General features: G+C 36.4%; 1 long non-coding RNA gene across 4 annotated transcripts in view; it reads right to left on the bottom strand.

Moving 5' to 3' along the window:
- Window positions 1–8112: 8112 nt before the first annotated feature.
- Window positions 8113–16153, bottom strand: part of LOC105487683 (uncharacterized) — a 67212-nt gene continuing 59171 nt past the window's right edge. For all 4 annotated transcript variants that reach the window (XR_011621316.1, XR_011621317.1, XR_011621318.1 and 1 more), the window contains exon 4: window positions 8113–8162. This is a non-coding gene — a long non-coding RNA (uncharacterized lncRNA). The remainder of the gene's footprint in view (window positions 8163–16153) is intronic.

The following is a 16153-nucleotide window of genomic DNA, read 5'->3' as shown; positions in this document are numbered from 1 at the left end:
TCTGTGGAGCCCATATGGAAATGAGTTCTAAGTCAGTTGGATCAGATTGAAAAGACTATAAATGTGTTCAAATGATTGGTACACTAAACAAAGATTCTGAATTCAATATATCAAACCAAGAAGCTAAAGAGTGTTTCTGACACTTTGCTTCACTAGCTGACTAAACCTTTACTCAAAGGTAATCTATAATAATGAAGTTGAAATGTCCTTAGATCTGCAAAGCAGTTATCCAAAGTTTCAGGAAAAAATGGTGGTTAGAGTGGGTTGGTCATGTAAGACCTGTTAGCCAGCCCCACTAATGCATTTATGAGGCAAACTCCAGCAGATTTAAAGAACTCTATGGTGGCTATTACGTAAAGGCCAGGGATGATAGTAGGAAATAGTATGATCAAACTGGATTCCTGAAATTCAATGGGAACAGTGGGATCTCAGGAATTCCCTGTATTCAATGAGCATAAGATTCCAGAATGGCAGGGGCCAATTGGCAACAATAATAAGAGATAAAATGAGCATCATCTTAAGAGTTAATGTGAGCACTAAATTTAATATTACCGTATTGGAAAGAAGAACCCTAGCAGTAGACAGTGAAGTTTGACGTGAAAATATCCTTGGCGTTAGTGTTATAGATCAAATGTTTGTATCCCTCCAAAATTCATATGTGCAAATCCTAACTCCCAATTTGATATTAAAAGAAGGTGGGGGATTTGGTAGGTAATATATCATAAAAATAGATCCCCTGTGAATAGAATTAGTGTTCTTACAAGAAGAAACATGAAGGTGATTTTTCTCTTGGTGACGTGAGAATACAACTAGAAGATCACCATCTGCAAACCAGGAAGAGTGCCCTCACCAGATACCAGATATGTTGGCCCCTTTATTCTTGGACTTCCCAGACTCCAGAACTGTGAGAAATAAACTTTTGTTTAAGCTGCTAAGTGTATGTTATTCTGTCATAGTAGTATGTAACTAAGAGAGTTAGCTAATTTATTATGTTGTCCTCAGAACTGAAGTAGGTGATTGTTCTACAATGTCTTATTGATGTGTATAGGCAGAAAAGCAATAGATCTGATAATGAGAGATGTGATTTCAAGTACCACCATGATGTCCAAACCTCCTATCCAATTTTAGTTGTGGACCAATTTATGGACCCAGACTATCTTAATAAAGGAGAGTGTGGGTTCCTTTAAGTAATGATGTGTCTATACAATCAAAGAATTGTACTGAAAATCTACTTCCTAGTCTTCCTCCAAGAAATTCTGCCACTATTTATTAGAGTGACTGAATATTTTAGAAAGGGAATAACCAGTCTTTTAGGGACTGTAATGCCCTGGCACAAACTAACAGAAATGTTTGGGTACTCAAAATGCCACTGTGGTCTAGTTGTCATAGTAAGGACCTATGAATATCAGGTGATAACTGTGATTATGGTTGGGTCCACAGGAGGCCTATGTCTCTCTGCACATATCCTGTGGCTTTATCCTAATTAAAAATGTGCAGTGGTAAGAAACATAGAAACTGGCAGAACACAAAAGGTTTTTTGACCTATGGAGACAAAACCAAGTGGAAGCCATAATAACTACTGTCACCTACCAACATAATAAGAAACACATAAGACCACATGTTTGCCTCATCTAGGACTTGAAAGGTGAAGGAGTGGTATTTCTCATCAAATGTACATTCAGTTTTCTTATTTGTTTTGTATGGAAGGCAGATGGATAAAAGAAAATGATGGTGGATTAATAAAAAATGTAATTAGGTAATGATTTCACTTGTAGCTGCTCCCAGATGTGGTTTTATTGCTGCAGTTAATTAACAATCCCCTGACACCTGGTATGTAGCAAACATTTAGTGACAAGACCCATTAGAAGAAGTCTACTTTCAGCTGAGAGAGTTAACAATACACTGCCAACTGACAGGCATCAGTGCTAAATCAAACATCCAGCCCCATGACATAATCTAGACTAAAGGTACGTTTATTGGCTTTCTGTTTTATAAAACATCATACTGTTCCATTACAGGGATGACACCATGCTGATCGGATCTGGTGAACATGAAGAATGATATACTCTAGAACTTTCATAAGACACATACACACAGGGTAGAAAAAGAATCTCATAAAAAATCAGGGGCCTGGTACCTCACGATATTTCTAGGGTTTCAATGGTCTGCATATGTCTAGATACACCTGTGAAGTTGAAGGGCGATTTGCTGCATCAAGCTCTTCCTATCATTAAGGAAGAAGCTTATCTCTTTCAATTTTGGAGGCAGTATATACTTTATCTAGGTTTATTGCTCCAACCCATTTCCAAGTACGCTTAAACTCTGTTTTGCATTAGACTTTTATTCTTTTTATTAGGACTCAGAAAAAAAGAAAGCTTGCAATAAGTTCAGACTACTGCACAAGCTTCTCTCTCACTTGGGCCACAGGATACTGAAGATTCAATTATGTTTGGCATGATTGTAGCAGATAGGGTTACTGTATGCCCCTTTGGGGAAGATTCTTATTGATAAATCACAAAATATACTTTTAAACTTTTAGAACAAAGCTATAAGCTAAACCTAAGATTATTATCCCCTTTTAAAGAAATAATTTCTGGCTTGCTACTGGTATCTAGTAGAGATTGAACACTTACTATAAGCCACCAAGTTGCCATATAACATGAGCTACTCATAATGAACTAATATTGTCTGATCAACAAATAATAAAATAAAAATTGACAGAAGTCAATCATAAAGGGCACGTGGTACATATATCAGGCTTGAGTGGTACCTGAAGATGTAGAAAAGCCCCATGAGCAAGTCAGCCAGATGTCCATGGACCTTACTCTAGCTTCATTTCACCACATATTAACCTTAACCCTTAAACCTAACTAGGAGTTTTCTAATACTGTTTAATTGAGGAAAGAAAAAAACAGTCTTTGTCTACAAATGATTCTGTAGGATTGACTTGAACCACCCAAAAAGAAAACCATAGTTGTACAATTCTACTTCAGGGTATCTCTGAATAAAATGGTAAGGAAAAAAATCTTCAGTAAGTTCAAAGAGTATACCTGTTTGCAGTTTTATACTTCCTGAAATGAGAGCTAGTCAGAGATAGGATCTACATCAATCCTAGACTATAGCCAAGGGTCAGATACTTGGAAGGGACACAGTTTAAACTTGATAAAAAGTAGGAGTAAGGGAGAAGAATTTGGACAGATCTCTATAAATGGGCAGGGAGTCAAGATATTTTTTTTGTTCCATCTGTGAATTCTCACTAGATTAGCTTCAGCAGAGGAAGATACCCATAATCAGGTGAACAAGATCATCTGTTGTGTGGATATCAGTCACTCCCATTCACCAGCCACCCCTGTCCATATGGAATGTGCTCTTAAAGTAAACAAGGCAGCAGGGATGAAGGTTACACATAGATTCAACAACATGGAATTTTACTCACCAGGTATTGTCTGACTTGATGACTGTCTAGTCTATTTATAGCAGAACCTCATATTTAGCCCAATAATGGTTACATCCTCTAAGACTATCAGTCAGTCACTTTGTAGCAATGGAGAAAAGACTTCCTATTCAATAAATGGTGCTAGGATCACCAGCTAGCCATATGTAGGAGACTGAAACTGGACTCCATCTTTTCACCAAATGCAAAATCAATTGAATCTGGATTAAATACTTAAGTATAAAACCTAAAACTATGAAACCCTTAAAAGAATACCTGGAAATACAGTTCAGGACAGAGGCCCTTGCAAAGATGTCATGATGAAGACACTAAAAGCAATTGCAACAAAAACAAAAATTGACAAGTGGGACTTAATTAAACTAAAGAGTTTCTACACAGCAAAAGAAACTATCAACAGAGTAAACAGACAACCTACAGAATGAGAGAAAATATTTGCAAACTATGCATATGACAAAGATCTATAAGGAACTGAAACAAATTAACAAGCAGAAAATGAACAACCCAATTTAAAACTTGGTAAAATAAATGAACAGATGCGTCTCAAAAAAAGACATACATGTGGCCAACAAGCATATGAAAGAAAATGTTCCACATCACTCATCATCAGAGAATTACAAATCAAAACCTATATAAGATACCATCTCATACCAGTCAGAATGGCTGTCATTAAAAAGTTTAAAAATAACAGATGTTGGTGAGGTTGTAGAGAAAAGGGAACACTTATACACTGTCGGTGAGAATGTAAATTAGTTTTAGCCACTGCAGAAAGAAGTTTGGAGAATTCTCAAAGAACTTAGAACTACTGTGTGACCCAGAAATCTCATTACTGGGTATATACCCAAAGGACTGTAAATTGTTCTACCATAAAGACACAAGTATATGTATGTTCACTGTACCATTATTCAAATAGCAAATACATTCAAACAATCTAGATGTTCCTCAAAAGTGGACTAGATAATGAAAATCTGGTACATATACACCATAAAATTCTGTACAGCCATAAAAAAGAACAAAATCACGTCCTCTGAAGCAATATGGATAGAGCTGGAGGTCATTAACTTCAACAGATTAACACAGGAACAGGAGACCAAATACCACATGTTCTCATTTATAAGTGGGAGCTAAACATTGAGTACACACGAACACAAAGAAGGAAACAATACACACCAAGGCCTACTTAAGGTGGGAGGGTGGGAGGAGGGTTAGAACTGAAAAATCAACATCTGTTTTTCTGTACTTCTACTACACTGTATATGTGGTCTATTTATAGCAATTTGTATTTTTATTATGGTGATATTTTTATTTTTATTTTATTTTATTTTACTAAATAGAAGACTGTGTCAGGAACTCATTTCTCTCTCTCTCTCTCTCTCTCTCTCTCTCTCTAAATTATTTATTTATGTATTTATTTATTTATTTATTTATTTATTTATTTAAGATGGAGTCTCACTCTGTCACCAGGCTGGAGTCCAGTGACCCAATCTCGGATCACTGCAACCTCTGCCTCCTGCGTTCGAGCGATTCTCCTGCCTTAGCCTCCCGAGTAGCTGGGACTACAGGTAAACGCCACCATGCCCAGCTAATTTTTATATTTTTAGGAGAGATGGGGTTTCATCATGTTGGCCAGGATGGTCTCGAACTCCTGACCTCATGATCCACCCGCGTCAGCCTCCCAAAGTGCTGGGATCACAGGCGTGAGCCACCGCGCCCAGCCAGGAACTCTCTCTTTTAATTTTGTGTCCCTAGTACCTAGCAACAACAGGCACACTCTTGTGTATGAAAAAGTTGGATGAAAAAGAGAATGAAAATTTGTTGTCAATTATCTATTTATCTCTATTTACCCGTCTAATACAGCTTTGATGTTTCCTATAAATCTCACATTGAACTGTAATCCCCAATGCTAGAGGTGGGGCCTGCTGGGAGGTGTTTGGGTCACGGGGACAAATCCCTCATGGGTTGGTGCTGCCCTCATGATAGTGAGTGAGTTGTCATGAGATCTGGTTGTTTAAAAGTGTGTGGCACCTCTCCCAACCCTCTCTTGCTCCTGCTGTCATGTGATACACTGTTTCCCCCCTTTGCCTTCTTCTAAGAAGCCCAAGGCCTCATCAGAAGCTGAGCAGATGCTGGCACCATGCTTCCTGTACAGCCTGCAGGACCATGAGCCTATTAAAACTATTCTCTTTATAAATTACCCAGAGTCAATTATTTATTTACAGCAACACAAGAATGGTCTAACATACTATCTACTTGACTATCATTTGCAAAATAACAAAATTTAAGTCATGAAAACATAGTAAAAATTAAAGACGTGTCAATTGATTTGAGTGCAAATGTTGAAATATGTAAGGGTTAATATGAGAAGAAATTACTCATTAGCAATTGAGATATTTCAAGGCTTTGCTACAAATTAGTTGTTCATAATTATGATATATTGCAGTATTGTTGGACAAAACCAGACTTGAAAGTTAATCAGGGAAATTGTGTCATATCTCATAGGTAAAAGAGAGGAATACATTTGTCTGGATATCTAGGGTAGTGACAAAGAACAAGAGTATGCCAATTAATCTCTGAAATATTATGAGGCACATAAACAAGGAATACAGAAACAAATGGGGGGAAATTCACACTAAAATGTTTTGCAAGTAGAGTAGCTGGAGAGGAGTAAGCCTCTACATATTTATACGACATATATGCATAATATTTTAAGTATTTCTCCAAAAGCAAATACTCGATTAATACTACAGATTTTTAGAGCCCGTTTCAGTGATCATACACAGTGATCATACACACACACATCATACACATTATGATCAGCTCTGTTATTCTCTGAAAATTGAATTTTATTTTAGCAATATGCTATTAGTTATTTGAAGTCAGTAGTTCATTTAGTAATAGTCCTTTAATTACCGCTAAAAGTACCTATGAATTATTCTGCCCCAAATAAATGGTTGAAATGGTTATAAAAACATGAAAATATCTGTCATAGTCTTCAAGAATAAATTTATAATCACTAATTTTGTTAAAAATAAGGTTAAATTAAAGAATATGTTAGATAATGTATTACCTTTATAAACAGTGAAAAGTAGACACAATAATTGTTTACTCTTGAACCAAAACCTGGCTGCTCCAAACTTGGCTGTTTAACAGAAAGACCTAGTGGAGCCTGTAAAAATAAAATTCCTCCACTTGGTACAATCTGATGTAGAGTTTCAATAGGTGAAATCTTGAAATATGTACATTAAAGAAGCTTCTCAAGAGATTGTTATGTAAACATAGGCCTGCATTTGAAACTGCTGATACCAAATACAGTGGCAAGATGTAGTCACTATATATTTTTTCAGTGAATATATAAATGAATTATATGATTTTTAAATTTATCATTTTCTAAGAATGTTAAAATATTTCCTAGAATTTAAGTATTTATATGGCAATATAATCCTTCATACATGGGTGAACTACGACCTCTTAGAGCTGATGACCTCTTAATGAAGTGATGGTTGAGATTCATAGTCTCTGAACTCCTCTATATAGAAATATTATGCATTCTTTTTTTTTCTGAGATTAGATTCCATCTCATTATTGATGCAGAAAGTATTTGACTACATATAAAGCGCTCCTTTAAAGGTTAAAAACTAATGCCATAGGTATTTATATAGCCATTTATTTGCCTGTATACTGATCTTTATTCTGGACACACAACCAACCTCATTTAAATTTCAAGTCTCAGTGCAATTATCACAAACCTGTAACCTTAGAATAAAAAAAAAATACAGTATGAGTAAGAAACAAGATCAAATACTGCCATTTTCCCACATTACTTTACACATGTAATAGCCTTAGAGGTCTGGTTTTTAATTTTTTACATAATGGAATTCAAGACAGAGATTGTTATCTTGAGATAAGTTTATCAACCATTCATACAGCTCAACGGAGCACATTGCTAGAACTTGCTCCTGACAAGTATGCAGGAGGGCCGTCATTTTGATGTCCTTGTAGTTTACATTCTTCACCCTGTTAGGTAGCAATACTTTGTATGAGATTCGAAGTTGGTAAATCAATCAAGCAAGGAGAGTACAGATTAACTTGAACAATGTCACCCTAAAGGGAGATTAAAAAGCATCTTCTTCAAGATAGTGAAAAACATGAGGCTAAGAGATAAAGTTTACTTATATGAGGGATTGATGAAATTGTTTTGAAAAATCATGATGTAATTAAAATGGAATCAGAATGGCTGTAAAAACTATTTAGGTATGTAAAATAATGGTTATTTAGGTACAATTTACAAAGGATAAAATTCATCCTTTTATGTATATGATTCCTTTGACTTTGACAGTTTGTAACCACTGTCACTGTGAAGATACAGAGCACTCCCCACAAATTTCACTATGCATCTTTATGGTCAGTTCATTCCAATAGCCAGTGTCTAGAAATTACTAACCTGAATTCTATTCCTACATTTTTGCCTTCTCCAGGATATAATATAAATGGAATCATAAATTCTGTAGTCTTATGTGTCTGTTTTTTAATTTAATATAATAAATTTGAGATGCTGCCTTATTATATATTATTAATATTTTGTTCCCTTTATTGCTGAACAGTCTTGTATTGTACAGATGTCCCAAGGTGTATTTATTCATTAAATAGTTAATGGATATTTACCTTGTTTCAAGTTACTGCTATAAACATATCCATTCTCTTGGGTAGATGCCTGGAAGAACAATTTCTGGGTTCATATTACATTATATACATATATACATTTCAGATATTATAAGTAAAGTATTAAACTGCTCTCCAAAGCAACTGTACCATTTTGCATTCCTAGCAGCAATGTATGAGAGTTGTTCCTCATCTTCATCACCAATTGATGCCACAGTTTTTAAAAACCATTCTTATTTATGTGTAATAAAATCTCATTTTGGTTTTTATTTAAGTTTCCCTGATAAATAATGATGATTTTGCATGTGCTTGTTTATCATCTATTTCTCTTTTATAGTGAATAATCCATTCAATTTTAACTTTTAGTATTATTTTTTATATCTCTGTAGTTTTTAGGGTACCTGTGATTTTTGTTTACATGGATGGGTTCTTTACTGGTGAATTCTGAGATTTTAGTGCACTCATCACCTGAGGAGTGCACACTGTACCCAAAATGTAGTCTTTTATCACTCGCCCCACTCCTCCTCACCTCCAAAGTCTGTTATATCACTTTGTATGTCTCTGCATCCTCATAGTTTAGCTCCCACTTATAAGTGAGAATATATGGTATTTGGTTTTCCATTCCTAAGTTACTTCACTTAGAATAAAAGCCTCCAGTTCCATCCTAGTTGCTGCAAAAGACATTCTTTCATTCCTTTCAATGGCTGGATGGTAGTCCATGGTGTATATATACCACATTTTTTTTTATCCACTTGTTGGTTGATGAGCATTTAGCTTGGTTCCATATCTTTACAATTGTGAATTGTGATGCTATAAACATGCAAGCGCATGTGTCTTTTTCATATAATTATTTCTTTTCCTTTGGGTAGACATCTAGTAGTGGGATTGCTGGATTGAATGGTAGATCTACTTTTAGTTCTTTAAGGAATTTCTGTACTGTTTTCCACGGTGGTTTTACTAATTTACAATCCCACAAGGAGTGTACAAGTGTTCCCTTTTCACCAGTTCCATGCCAACATATATTGTTTTTTGACTTTTTAATTATGGCCATTCTTGTAGGAGTAAATTAGTATCTCATTGTGATTTTAATTTGCGTTTTTCTAATGATTCCTAATGATACTGATTCCTAATGATAATGATTCCTAATGATACTGAGCATTTTTCAAGTTTTATGACTTTTAATTCATCTTCCTTTGAGAAATGTCTGTTCATGTTCTTTGCCCACTTTTTGACGGGATTATTTTTTTTCTTGCTGATTTGTTTGAGTTTTTTGTAGATTTTGGATACTAGTCCTTTGGCACTTGCATAGGCTGTGAATATTTTCTCCCATTTTGTGGGTTGTCTGTTTATTCTGCTGATCATTTCTTTTGCTGTGCAAAAGATTTTTAGTTTAATTAGATCCCATTTGTCTATTTTTGTTTTTGATACCTTTTCTTTTTGGGTGTTGGTCATAAATGCTTTGCCTAGGGCAACGTCCAGAAGAGTTTTCCCAATGTTATCTTCTAAAGTTTGTATGGTTTGGGGTCTTAGATTTAAGTCTTTGATCCACCTTGAGTTGATTTTTGCACAAGATGAGAGATGGGGATCCAGTTTCAGTCTTCTACAAGTGGCTTGCCAGTTTTGCCAGTATCATTTACTGAACAGGGTATCCTTTCCCAAATTTTTCTTTTTGTATGCTTTGTTGTAGATCAGTTGGCCATAAGTATTTGGCTTTATTTTTGGGTTCTCTATTCTATTTCATTGGCCTATGTGACCATTTTTATACCAGTACCTTGCTGTTTTGGCAACTATGGACTTGTAGTGTAATTTAAAGTCTGGTAATGTGATGCGTCCAGACTTGTTGTTTTGCTTAGTATTTCTTTGGCTATGTGTGCTGTCCTTTGTGATCCAGAAGAATTTTAGAATTGGTTTCCCTAGTCCTGTGAAAAATGATTTTTTTTTTAGAAGGAGTCTTTCTCCATCACCCAGGCTGGAGTGCAGTGGCACAATCTCAGCTCACTGCAACCTCTGCCTCCAAGGTTCAAGCAATTCTCCTGTCTCAACCTCCCAAGTAACTGGGACTACAGGCAGCTGCCACCATGTAGCACGCAGCACCTGCTAATTTTTGTATTTTGGGTAGAGATGGGATTTCACCTTCTTGGTCAGGCTGGTCTCAAACTCCTGACCTTAGATGATCCACCCACCTCAGCCTCCCAAAGTGCTGGGATTACAGGCATGAGCCACTGTGTCTGGCTGATGATATTTTGATGGAAATTTCATTGACTCTGTAGATTGTTTTGGGCAGTATGATCATTTTCACAGTATTGATTATTCCCATCCATGAGCATGAAATATATGTTCATTTATTTGTGTCATCTATGATTTCTTTCAGCAGTGTTTTTTAGTTTTCCTTATAGAGATATTTCACCTCCTTGGTTAAATATATTCCTAGGTATTTTATTTTGTTCTGCAGTTGTTGTAAAAGGGATTGAGTTCTTGGTTTGACTTTCAGCTCGGTTGTTGGTGTACATTGATTTTGTGACCTGAGACTTAACTGAATTTGTTTATCAGATCTAGGAGCCTTTTGAATGAGTCTTTGGGGTTTTCTAAGTATATATCATCAGTGAATAGTGAAAGATTGACTTCCACATTTCCAAGTTGGATGCCGTTTCTTTCTTTCTCTTGCCTGATTGCTCTTGCTAGGGCTTCAAGTTCTATGTTGAATAGAAGTGGTGAAACTGTGCATCCTTGTCTTGTTCCAGTTTTCAGAGGAAATGCTTTCAACTTCTTCCCATTCAGAAAAATGTTGGCTCTGGGTTTGTCCTAGATGCTTTTATTACTTTGACTTAAATCCTTTCTATGCCTACTTTGTTGAGGATTTTTATCATAAAAGGTTGCTGGATTGTATCAAATGCTTTTTCTGCATTTATTGAGTTAATCATATGTGTTTTGTTTTTAATTCCGTTTATGTGATGTGTAACATTTATTGACTTACCTATGATAAACCATCACTTTATCCACTTAATTATGATGTGTTATCTCTTTGATGTGCCATTAGATTTGGTTGTATATTATTTTGTTGAGGATTTTTTCATCTATGTTCATCAGGGATATTGGTCTATAGTTTTCTTTTTTTGTTATCTCATTTTTTGGCTTTGGTATCAGGGTGTTACTGCCTTCATAGAGTGATTTAGGGAGGATTCTTTCTTTCTCTATCTTTTGGAGTATTATCAGTATGATTAGTACCAACTCTTCTTTGGATGTCTGATAGAATTCAGCTGTGAAGCCATCTGGTGCTGGACATTACTTGTTGGCATTTTTTTTTATTACTGATTTAAACTCTCTGCTTGTTATTGGTCTGTTCATGGTTTCTATTTCTTTCTGATTGAATCCAGGAAGTTTGTGTGTTTCCAGGAATGTATCCATTCCCTATAGATTTTCTAGTTTGTGCACATAAAGATGTTCATAATAGCCTTGAACTATCTTGGGTATTTCTGTGGTATCAGTGGTAACAGCTCTGGATTCATTTCTACTTGAGCTTATTTGGATCTTTTCTCTTCATTTCTTGGTTAATCTTGCAAATGATACATCAATTTTGTTTCTCTTTTCAAAGAACCAGCTATTTGTTTCATTTAACTTTTGTAATTTTGTTTCGATTTTATTTCATTCTGCTCTGATCTTTCTTATTTCTGTTTTTCTGCTGAGTTTGGGTTTAGTTTATTCTTGCTTCTCTAGTTCCCTGAGGTATGACATTAGGTTGTCAATTTGTGTTCTTTCAGACTTTTTCATGTCGGCATTTAAAGGAATGAACTTTCATCCTAGTACTGTTTTTACTGTATCTCAAAGATTTTGTTAAGTTGTGTCAGCATTATTCATTTCAAAGATTTTTTTTTTTAATTTCCATCTTGACTTCGTTAACTCCCAAATCATTCAAGAGATTACTGAATTTCCATGTATTTATATCTTTTTGAGGATTTCTTCTGTAGTTGATCTCAAGTTTTATTCTACTGTGATTTGAGAAGATACTTAATATAATTTTGATTTTCTTAAATTTATTGAGACTTGTTTTGTGGCCTACAATATGATATATCTTGAAGAATGTTCCACTTGCTGATGAGAAGAAAGTACTTTCTGCAGTTGTTGGGGGAAATGATATGTAAACATTTGTTACATCTATTTTTTTTCTGGGGTATAGTTTAAGTCCATAAATAATTTGTTGATCTTCTGGTTTGAAAATCTGTCTTGTGCTGTCAGTGCAGCATTGATGTCTTCCACTATTATTTTGTCGCTGTCTATCTCATTTCTTAAGTTCGGTAGTAATTGTTTTATAAATCTGGGAGCTCCCGTGTTAGGTGCATAAAAGTTTAGGATTTGTGATAACTTCTTGTTGCGCCTAACTTTGTATCAGTTACATTAAAGTCTGTTTTATATGACATAAGACTAACTAATCCTCTTTGCTTTTGGTTTTCATTTGCATGGAATATCTTTTTCCACTTATTTACCTTGAGTTTATACGAATCCTTTTGTGTTAGGTGAGTCTCGTGAAGACAGCAGATATTTGGTTGTTTTTTTTTTTATTCGTTCTGCCATTCTGTATCTTTTAAGGGGAACATTCAGGTGATTTATATTCAATGTTTATATTTAGGTATGAGATATTGTTCTATTTATCATATTATTTGTTACCTAGGACCTTTTTTTTTTTCCATTGCATTATTGTTTTATAGGCCCTGTAAGTTTTATGCTTTCAGGAGGTTCTGTTTTGGTGCATATTGATTTTTTTTCAAGATTTGGAGCTCTTTTTACCATTTCTTGTAATGCTGGTTTTGTAATGAAAAAATTTCTCAGCATTTGTTTGTCTTAAAAATACTTTGTTGCTCCTTCATTTATGAAGTTTAGTTTTGCTGGATACAAAACTGGTGGTTGACAATTCTTCTGTTTAAGGAGACTAAAGATAAGGATACGTAAGAAGATAGTGTGATTCTTATGTACCTTGGTGTGATCTTTTTGCCATGAATTTCCTAGGAATTTTTTGAGTTTCTTAAATTTGGATATCTAAATAATCTCTAGCAAGGCCAGGATAGTTATCCTAAATTATTCCCTTAAATAAGTTTTCCAAACTTTTATCCTTCTCTACTCCCTCAGGAAAACCAATTATGTAAGTTTGGCCATTTTACATAATTCCGTATTTCTTGGAGAATCTATTCATGTTTTTGAATTTTTAAAAATTATTGTCTAATTGTGTTAATTTGAAAACCTTATCTTTGAGCTTTGAAATCTTTATCCTTGTTCTAGTCTATTGTTGAAGCTTTCCATTGAATTTTTATGTATTTATGTCTTTCATTTTCAGAAGTTCTGATTGATTTTTTTATCATATCTATCTTACTGGAAAATTTTATATTCATATCCCAAATTGTTTTCTTTTAAAATTTTGTTTATTTTGGCTTTTACCTTTCTCCGGCTTTTACCTTTCTGTGGCGTCTCTTTAAGTAGTTTAATAATCAAACTTCTGAATTCTTTATTTAGTATTTCAAATATTTCATCTTAGTTTGGATCTATTGTTGGGGAGCTAGTGTGATATTTGCAGAGGGTACCATAGAACCCTATTTTGTCATACTACCAGAACTACTTTTCTGGTTCCTTCCCATTTGAGTAGACTATTTTTTCAAACTTTTCTTGATTTTATTTTTGACTTGGCTATATATATTTTTTAATTTCTCTTCTTCCCTCTTAACAACATGACTTTAATGTTTATAGTTTATTCTAGCCTATTTTGGTTCTTGGTGATTTTAGGGGTGAAGACTCTGTCTGAGTTCCTTAGTTATCGAGAGTCTTTGTTGGCTTTCTCACACATTGGGTGCAGTAGTTATGTACTGCTACATCCACAGTATGTGTGTGTAGCAAGTTGACTGTTTCCTTTGGGGTTGAAATTGCAAGAATCCCTTGAAGTGTATCTCATTCCCCTATTGTGCATACTTTACTTATTGATTTGTTTTTTCCCCAGTACTTTATTTACTGAGTTGATGGATCATTCTTCAGGCCAGTATGGGAGGGATTCCTGGATAGGAACTAGTTGTAGCTAAAGCAGGTGGGTAGATGCAATGCCCCATGGTGGGCAGAAGTCCCAGCCTTGGTGAAAGTGGCTGGGAGAGCTCTCAATTTGATATACTGAGGTTTTATCAGGATAAAGGATGGAAATTACTTCATCTCCCCTGCCAGACAGGAAAGCTATCCACCTCCCAGTCTCACTGCTGTCTCAGTGTTCCAGCTATTGAAATAAAACAGATGTCTCTTTTTGTCTGTAGAAAAGTTAATGTTCCAAGTAGAGAGGAATTGTGATTCTGCTTCTCATGCAAGCCTGAACCTTTGGGGATGCAATCACCATGAATTGTTCCAGAAAGGCTCCCTATAAAGTGCATTCACACTGAGTACCTATGGGAGAAGCCTCAACTGTGTCTGCAGTGGTGGACTATGAGAGAACAAGCATCATTCTCCAAAATTCTTCATGAGCACAAAGGCTGCGTGCCTGTTGGAGTAGAAGTGCAGACTCGCCCTGCTGTGCCCAGCACTGCAATTGTGTCTCTGTTGTAAGAAACTTCCCACCAGCAGAAAAATATGAGACTCGAGACCTACCATCCATATTCTTTTGTTCCACTGGGTATTCCCTTGATATGGTGCTCTCTCCCTTCCCCTAAGAGTAGGAGTTCCTGAGAGCTTAACTACAGTGATTGTTATTGCTCTTTTGAATCTAGCCACCCAGAGGGACTGCCACATTCCAGGTTGGTGCTGAGGAATATCTGCAAAGCATCCAGTGATGTGACCTGTCTTCATGTCTCCCAGAAGTGGGTACCAGCATCAACTCTAAGTTGTGAGAGTAGTGAGAGGAAGTGTCAGAGTAGTGAGTTAGTGAGAGGAAGTGTCAGAGTAGTGAGTTAGACTCTGTGCAATTCCTTGGTTATAGATTGGCTTAGTGTGCTGGCTTTCTTGAATGCTTGTTATAATTGCAGTGAATTTGTCACATGGACAGACTCAGGACCTCTGGTTAGCCAGGATGTTGCAAGCAGTGGTTATAGCTGAGGTTACACAGCAGTATTCTCCTGCATGGGCACAGTGTGATTCAACCTAGAGGTGCTGTAATGGATTGTCAGTTGGCCTCCAGCCAAGAAGCGGTGCTTGCATCAGCTGTGGTAGTAGCAGTGGGATTTGAGCTTGCCCTAAGTTTCCCTGGCAAAGTATTTTGGTTTCTCAGGTGATGGGTGGAGCTATAAAGCTCCCAAAGTTTATGTCCTTTATTTTAAGCTACCAGAGTGAGTGGAAAAGCAAAACTACTTGGGAGCAGAATCAGGAGGCTGTGTACTCTGACTCTCCTTGGCAGGGACAAGCAATGTCCCCAGTGAGGGTCAGGATGTTGTTCTTAGGCCACTGGGGTAATGTTCCAGAGGGAACTATAACTGTCTATTCTGCACAGAAGAGTTCTCAAAGGAAGTGGGGACTAACAGGTGTCAGTAAGCCTCACCCAGCTCCCATGCAGCTGGCAAGGCAGATCTCACTTCTGCAGTGCTCCCCTAACAGCACTGGGTTGAGATTCAGGCTGTCTATGGACAGAACTCAGACGTGCCCCAGGCCATAAGCCTTCCCAACAGAGACAGCAATCACACCTTTCAGATCATGCCCTCCCTGTCTGCCTGCAAGGCCAGGTGCTCAGCTCTTGCACTAGTGTCTGCAGTTCACTTCCTGCTTGTTCCTCAGGTTCTGGTTAAGGGAGTTCATTCCCACTTGAGATTATATCACAAAATTCAATTGGGAGCTTCTTTCACCCTGCAACTCCTCCCTGAGATAGTTGACTGACTTCTCCAAGGGCCCCTGTGAAATATAACCAGGAATGGCTTCCCTGGGTCCATACTGGAGACTGGAAATGCCTGCAAGGCACTTCCTACTGCTGCTTCTACTTTCATATTTCTCTTCACTTCCAAAATCAGTTTCAGCTCTGGATAGGGGTAAGGCCTTCTCCCATGATCTGAATTTTCCAATTCCTCAGTGGGGATTTGTATTCCCCCTCTTACCCTT

Source organism: Macaca nemestrina, chromosome 3 (assembly GCF_043159975.1).
Source record: "Macaca nemestrina isolate mMacNem1 chromosome 3, mMacNem.hap1, whole genome shotgun sequence".
Taxonomy (NCBI): domain Eukaryota; kingdom Metazoa; phylum Chordata; class Mammalia; order Primates; family Cercopithecidae; genus Macaca; species Macaca nemestrina.
This window is presented reverse-complemented; position numbering and strand designations above follow the sequence as displayed.